Raw genomic sequence first — 7,844 nt, forward strand, 5'->3', positions numbered from 1 at the left:
GGCTGGGGAGAGGGAGGTCTGGGCCTCTTTGCTTAGGCTGCTGCCCCCGCGACCCGACCCCGGACAAAGCGGATGACGATGGATGGATGGATGGATGGATAAAGTGATATTGATTCATTAAATCCTGAATCAATTTTTAAATATAAATGTTTAATTACAAACGACAGAATCTCAGCTTAAAGCTCATTAAAGTATTTAAACAACCAGCAAACAGCTAAAACAGTAAATGCGAGCAGGTAAACGGACTCCACACAAAGAAACACGCAGCGTGGATCGTTCACCCGACTGTGTTTTATCCTCAGTTACTTTGACAGAAAGGCATCTGCTGTGATGCTCACACCTCTGATCAAGTCTTTGTTTTTATACATAGATATAAAAATGTAGATATGTACTGATGAGCAGAATTTTAATATTTCCGACTGTGTCAAAATGTAATCAGTTATAAAATCAGTGAGGATTCTCAGGCCCAGCTGCTAACGCAGGCCTTCAGAGCCACTTTCAGCAGGCGCTTGCACACCTGCCTTTTGAGGGTAATTCAGTGTCCATGAACAAGTCAATTACTTACTGAATGCCATACAAGAGACAGAAAAACAGCTCTATGCAGACGGGTAGTTGTTCTTATGTGGAATGTAAACCTTTTCTACATGAATCAATCTATGCAACAAAAATGTCTGCGTGCTCTTTAACGCAGGGCTTTGTGTTGCTTTAACTCTTTAAAATGATCCAAATGTGTAGTAATGAATTTGAGGCCACTTTCTCCTCCTTTAGAAACGCTATGATTTTGTCAGTGTGCTTTGGATCATCACGCTGGAGTATTCCTGGGAGAGCTTTTTGTCAGATTATTTTGGTACATCCACTGGTGTAATTTATATCTGTCATCTCCCCCTGAGTACTTCGACTGTGGAGACGACACATTCATTGTTAACATCAGTAAGTTCATCTTGGTCTGTTCTGATCAAAGAATGCACTCCCAGTATTTATTCGATTTCAGCTCATGTTCTTTAACTAATATTCATTTTTTAATAAACTGAAAAGTTTATTAAAGTTGTTTGTTTTTTTTCCTTTGGATGCAATCCATAGTCGCTGTTATGCAACCTCTTCCTCACTGAATGAACTCTCAGTAATAACTGCTCCACTGAGCATTTGCCCATGTATGTTTTCAGGGCTAGACTGTGGAGGTAGCACGGGCTTATTTTAGAAAAGCCTCTTCAGCTTGTTGTACGTCTCCTCCTGATTACTGCTGCAGCTCGGTGGTTTGTTTTGGCTGGTCACACACAGCACAGACTGGCAGATACACTCAGGAAGTAGAACATCCACTAATCCCAATTCAATCATTTAATCAACAATCATCCTAAAGGCAGCTCCCAACATGAGGACATAACCAATGTAAAATTATTAAGTAAACCAAACTTCAGTTCCATCATTTTTTCACGTAGTCTCGAGTTATTCATTATCTTCACACATTGTAAACTCTGTCAGCTTTCCCGACTTGGATTGAAATGCTTGGATGTGAGCATGTGCAGTAGCCCGATTCAGGCCCAATGTTGATCTCAGAGTAGAAGACAGAAACCCCTCAGTGCAGCATAAAATGGTAAATGGCCTGTATTTGTATAGCGCTTTACTAGTCCCTAAGGACCCCAAAGCGCTTTACATATCCAGTCATCCACCCATTCACACACTGGTGATGGCAGCTACATTGTAGCCACAGCCACCCTGGGGCGCACTGACAGACACTGGTGCACCGGGCCCTCTGACCACCACCAGTAGGCAACGGGTGAAGTGTCTTGCCCAAGGACACAACGACCGAGACTGTCGGAGCCGGGGCTCGAACCGGCAACCTTCCGATTACAAGACGAACTCCCAACTCTTGAGCCACGATCGGCCCCTAAAAAAACATAAAGAGCCTCAATACTGGATTTGAACTTTTTTTTTAAGCTTGTAATAACTGTGTGACACAATGCACAGCTGACATCATCTAATGTTTGTTAAAGTTAGTTTTCCAGCACTAACTATCTCAGCTAATCGGTGCTTCACAGTTAGACTTAACTATGAGGGAACATTAGGGTCACATTGAGAATAAAGTCAGAAGCTTGAGATTAATCTTGAAATGCTATTTTGGTGCCTGTGACAGCAACGACTTTAATCTCCACATTTTGAATAATACATATATTTTTACTCTTAACGGGGCCCTAATACTCCGTCACATTTGGGAGAGAAACTTGTACTGAATGTGTCGAGGCTTTGTTGCACAGCCAACAGCAGCTTTTCTTACCACTGGTCACAGAATGCCTCGAACATATTTTAGTTATTTCAACTAACAGTGAAAGTAAACAAGTTGGCGCCCTTTTTCTATTTTGCTCGAGCTGACAGAGTGAATGTAGTTTGATCCTCCAGGTGTTTGCAGAAGGTAAACTCCATACAAATAACCACAGCTCTGGCTGTGTTAACTTAGCTGCAGAGTTCACGCTCAGTGAAGTTAACACACAATAACTCAATCTTGACAGGGAAATAAGTGGTTCCTCCCAGAGCAGGTCTGAGCTTCGAGCTGGTTTCACACCACTCAGAGAATGTTTTTTTGTGTTTCACTTGGTAACAGGGTTAAAATAGATCCAGGATGTCCCTGCTGTGTTTGTGTTGGATGCCCAATGACAGCACTGAGCATTTTTCTCTTCTTCTTACAGTAGTTGATCAACTTACACAGACTCGTAGTGTTCAACTGTGTAACAACTGCTAGCCCCTACACTAAAACGCCTTCAGTAAACAGCTGTATTATTCTGAAGCCTGGACAAAAAAACAACACAATGTTAAAGAATAAAATTAAATCTGATAACTTTGACAAATATAACAAGAATAAATGGACTCACCTTTAATTTGTCTTTACCTTGTCTGTGACAGACACAGGCTTGTCTTTGTGTTCCTTAGTGTCTCTCGTGTCATCAGTGTCCTTTCCTGTCTGGTCATTCTCTTCCTCAACACCTAGCATCACACTCTGTCGAACACTGACAGAGATCACCAATGCCTGAATGATGCCATAGATCAGGGCAAACTGCAGGAGATACTCCTGGATCAACCAGAGTAATCCTGCCATTCCAACTGTGGCGACAAAAAACATAGCCATACCATGAAACCACAGTCTCAGTGCTCCCTGGACACCCAGCACCTCCAGGATAAGCTTGGCAGGAGGTGACACAGTCCACAGGAAGCCAACAACAAGCAGGTCAAACAAGTGGCGTAGGAAGTTAAAGCAGATCTCGTAGTGCTCTGGTACAATCTCCACGTTCCAGCTGTGTGCAAACAGTCGAAAAGGAGAAGTCAGCTGAGAGGGAGAAGGGGTGGGGGACGGAGGGGGGGTTCCATAATCAGAAAAGTCTCCATCAGTATCACGTTCCCGTGGATCTCCAGTCCCACCGTCACGTTTCCTGTGTCGTAGTCCACTTAGCTCAGTTTTCCTTGGCCACAGATAAGAAGTTGGAAGATATCTATCCCACCACCTAGGCACCAGTACAGTTTCAGCCTCTGGCTTCCCTGCCGCCAGATCTTCAATTTTAATGGGCTGAAGCTTCTCCTGTGCCTCCCAGTACTCCTCTACTGGACTGCTTAGTTCATGCTGACGTCCCCATGAACCCCAGATCCAAGCCTTGATGCCCCAACCACCACTGCCACGCAGCTTTTGGCGCTCAGCTGTCAAAACGTTAGTGTCCTTTGACCTGGCACCGCTGCTGCCCCATGAGCGGACCCACCCCCACGCTTTGCCCACCACAGCTGCCATGTCTGCTCGCGGAGCTTGTTAGAGCTCGGTTAAAATCGTCAGTTTTCACGTCCTGTTGGCTTCCCGAGCTTCAGAGAAAAGCATGCACTCGCTGTCGGTGCAGTTATGAAGTTGAAATACTTGTTCAGGAGGCCTCAGGCCTGGGCAACGTGACGTCCTCGGGTCATCGCCACACCTGTGGGTGTGTTCGAGCAGTTCAGCAGACAAAAGGTTACACTCGCCCCCACACTACATTACTTACAGGGCTCTGCTCTTAACGAGACTCCACCATTTAAAGTCCAGAAGAACAGTCTACATGTTTGGTTTCAGCTGACAACCTTCGAGGGTGCTTTCAGTATTTCAGCGACACCTTAGCACAGAGGAACTGGGAAAGTTGACGAAAGCTTCAGCTCAGCGTTAGCCAACAGTTAGCTTATTCTTTGGCCAGCCCTTCCCAACAAAAAAACAAAACAAACTTTTTTCAGCCTCTCGAAACGCATTTGTTAACTCCTCAAACAAGTAGAAAGGTTGGTTTACGCGTGCAGTTTGGTATCCAGCTCCACGTCAACATCGTGCAGCTTTGCTAACACAGCGGTCAGCTGCCCTACAGGTTACTCACCACTGAGCGAGCTGTTTAAAGTTTACCTCACATATGATTTTTCGGTGTGAATAAACCTGTCAGTGATAAAAGTCAGTAGCTAAAAGCTCACCTTCGCCGCTGTTAGCTGCTTTGTCTGAACCCAGCTAGCGCTACTCGTTAGCATGAGGTAACTCGATAAACAGACTAGTTGCTCTGCTTCAGGACGTCGTGGCTCAAATGTCCACTGTGGAGAGAAAGGTCCGTGTCCACTTAAAGCTAAGGGAAGGCAGGTACCACTAAGAGCACTCCTAGTAAGCACAAAAAGGTCGCCTGAACGGTTTCCCCGCTCATTACGAGAACAAAGACGACGGACTACCGGGTCGCTTTCAGCCTTCAAAATAAAACCATGGTTACCGTCAGCGGGTCAGCCTCACGTGAGACTCGTCCTCTTCAGTGATGTTGCCAACGTGTAAATTAGCTTTGCACGTCAGTCAATTTCACGGAGGCAGGTGTTTGTAAAACATATCAAACTACACAATTTCTCAGGTTCTGGACAAACCCGATTTTATATCAGTTCAGCGTAGAAATACGTGACCAAGCCGCTTTCAGCTCAGCCTTTTATTCCTTTGCATGAGATCGTTTAATGATGTTGGATAATTTTGCCACATCACTAACATTTAATTCCAGTTTAGCCATGTGCAGCACTTTAATACAGCATTCAGTCACCCATCAGTAAGGTTTCACACATTTATATAAGTAAAACGTTGCACTGATGTGTAAGACCGTAAACCCAAAAGCTGCTTGGGGATTATACAGTTACAACCATCTGATCAGTGCATGAGAAGAACTTGTGGCAAAACTGTCACCCACTGAGATTAGCTTCCAAAGCACAGTGCTCTGACTTTACTGTGATCAACCCACTGAAGAAAATAGCCATTGGTCGTGTGTGGTCAACCTTTATTGTCCTTAAATACAGTGGTTTAAAAACAAAACAAAAACCACATTCAACATTCACACAGATGAAGACACGTTGCTTAAAGCAATGGAAGACGTGCACTGCTCCAGCTTGATGCTTCCATCAGATGACAGACGAGGCTCTTCAGTGTTGGGAGTGCCACCTCTGCAGTTACACCTGTCAAAGGACAAAAATGAGTTGAGACATGTAAGGGGGTGGGGGAACTCATTGTCACAGAGTTCACAGTACATCTCCAACTTACAGCACACACACTGCATCTCATACTGCAGCAATGATCACTTGAATAATCCACCTACTCACACCAACCTGCTTTCTCTTCATGAAGGTCATCCAGCTGGGGCTGCTACGGTCATGCCTGACAAGATAACAGTGATGAAATCACAAGCTCTTTCTCATCCACATATTCAGGAAGCGCTCCAGTCTGAGTGTCTCAGTGCGCTGCGAGTAGACTTCAGTTAACATCAGTAGAACCGAAAAACTGAATCATCATCGACCAGACTCAGGAAACAGCAGCTCCATTTCAACAAGCTTGGATCATTTGAATACACAGGCTTAGCTGCGATATCTTAGTATAATCTGCTCATGATGAAGTATGGTCACAGAGGTGACCCAAAATGAACACGTTTCTTACTTACAGACATGGAGAGAGCAGCTGTGTGCAGACGAGCTACAAGACAAAAGAAAGCACCATTAGCACCTGACTTATACCAGTGAACACATTCAGGGAAACCACGTGTATGGATGCTTTACCCATTTACTGCAAACACTTCAGACTTGTTACATGACTATACAACTTCTCCCTGTGAGAATCTATCAGATGACTAAGACACTAGTTTCAAACATCTGAAGTATTAAAATGGTAAATGTGTTTTTATGTTTTACATGTGCTCAAGTTTGGAGACGGTTAACCAAGTGCATACTTGAGTATGAGTACCTTTACTCAAAGCAATGAAACACAAGCTTTAAGTGTTCTTTGTTGGACAGACCTGAAGAAAGCCCAGCCATGATTTAATGTCTGTAATGTGCAGTAAATGGGCTGCTGTGGGTTTTGTGGTCAGTGCACTGTGAAAACAACTTCATGCTTTTCAGAGACTCTAGTCTATGCAATCATCATCCCACATTAAGGCACAGAACAATGTTTAGAGTCCAGGCTTACCCAGAAGAGCTATGTCCAGCAGATAAAACCATGCTGAGGTGCCTGCAGAGTACAAAGGAGAGTTTTAGAACTAGCTCTGATTGTAGCATTCACATGTTATTAAGAAGTAAAATGCTGTTCAGTGCACTGTGAAAGAGCTTCATTGTGTATTCAGAGACTCTAGTCTTATGAATCATCATATCAGCATACTACTTCCTCCATCACATTAGAGGATCTTTCTAACACTCACCGTCAGCTCGCAGCTGCAGACTCCACACTGTTCTGCATCTGCTCTTTGCAGCTTTCTGGAAAGCAGAGGATGCAATTTCCAGTCAGTTTAGTTTTTATATGGTAAACGTTCTAGAGCCATAGTCCATCTTCAGAAAGATCTACTTCACAGCGAGGCCTTAGAGCCCTACGATATTTATTTCCAGGGCTTTAATACATTTTTAAATATACCAGCTTCACTGTGCTAGGGCAGGTAACCGCATCTCACCAGCAGAATTACTATGTACTGCTCTAATTTGCTGGCTTTGTAAAATGGTATTACCTTACCCCAGTTAACTGCTACATATTTGCACTGATTACAATTTAGATGGAAAAAACGCGTATTTCACCTGCTGTGCACCACGTTGTGTCGATGCGGACATGAGCTGTTAGCTGGACAATTTAGCATTTTAATACTGCCCGATTATAAGGCTTTACTCCAGCATAGCCTAAAACTACGGTAAAGTATCTGATTAATAATAGAAGATTACTCATTCCTACTAATAATTTAAATTAAAATCGACACTGAAAACAGAACCTTTGATGTAATACTCACACTCTTCCCCTAACAGCTTCTCCGGAGGTAGACTCTGCAGATTCACTACCCTAACCCCACTTTTTCTGCACAGAAACGAACAGGACCTCAACGAGGCCAGGCTCCTGGCCACGTGCTGAGCACCTGACCCGCGGATCGCGTGCCGCTCGTCCCTCGCGCTCTGCAGCATGACTCTGACCACAGAGCTCTCCGAATAAACCCTCCATTATCAATTCAGAGGTTAATCTGTCTAAATGCTAAAGCCTTGAACATCAGCTCCTCCTCCTTCCACAGCCAGGACCCAAAGGCTGAGCACGAGCGCGCCCAGGGCTTATATATCCGGGTCCTTCACCGCTACCGGACTTTTGGTGGCCCGAAAAATGCCCGTTTCGGCCTGAATAATGCCTGTTTGGAAGTCAGGCCCCAAAGAAAATGTGAACACTTCATAACGCTGTCAGTTTGTGCAAACAAGCTATGATACACAGATACGATATATTTAAAATACCATACACAAGAGAGCAACGAGATTAAAACAATACACCAAATCTCTCACTCACACACACACACACACACACACACACACACACACACACACACACACAC

At 44.2% G+C, this 7,844-nt stretch overlaps 1 long non-coding RNA gene and 1 other non-coding gene across 4 annotated transcripts in view; both read right to left on the bottom strand.

The window, feature by feature from the left end:
• Nucleotides 1-7,572, bottom strand: part of cunh6orf47 — a 22,294-nt gene extending 14,722 nt beyond the window's left edge. For 2 of the 3 annotated variants that reach the window (XR_006052816.1, XR_317202.3), the window contains exons 1-6: nt 7,263-7,571; nt 6,690-6,744; nt 6,461-6,502; nt 5,940-5,971; nt 5,611-5,659; nt 2,865-5,460 (exon numbers count right to left, since the gene is read on the bottom strand). This is a non-coding gene — a long non-coding RNA (chromosome unknown C6orf47 homolog). Of the gene's footprint in view, nt 1-2,864; nt 5,461-5,610; nt 5,972-6,460; nt 6,503-6,689; nt 6,745-7,262 lie in introns of all 3 variants that reach the window. The other variant, XR_006052817.1, reaches the window with a different exon arrangement.
• LOC121812019 lies at nt 6,356-6,422 on the bottom strand. Its single transcript, XR_006052819.1, has one exon. It is a non-coding gene; the product is annotated as a small nucleolar RNA SNORD52 (small nucleolar RNA).
• Nucleotides 7,573-7,844: the final 272 nt, after the last annotated feature.

This window comes from Haplochromis burtoni, unplaced genomic scaffold (assembly GCF_018398535.1).
Source record: "Haplochromis burtoni strain Fernald_Lab_line unplaced genomic scaffold, NCSU_Asbu1 Contig_404, whole genome shotgun sequence".
Classification (NCBI taxonomy): domain Eukaryota; kingdom Metazoa; phylum Chordata; class Actinopteri; order Cichliformes; family Cichlidae; genus Haplochromis; species Haplochromis burtoni.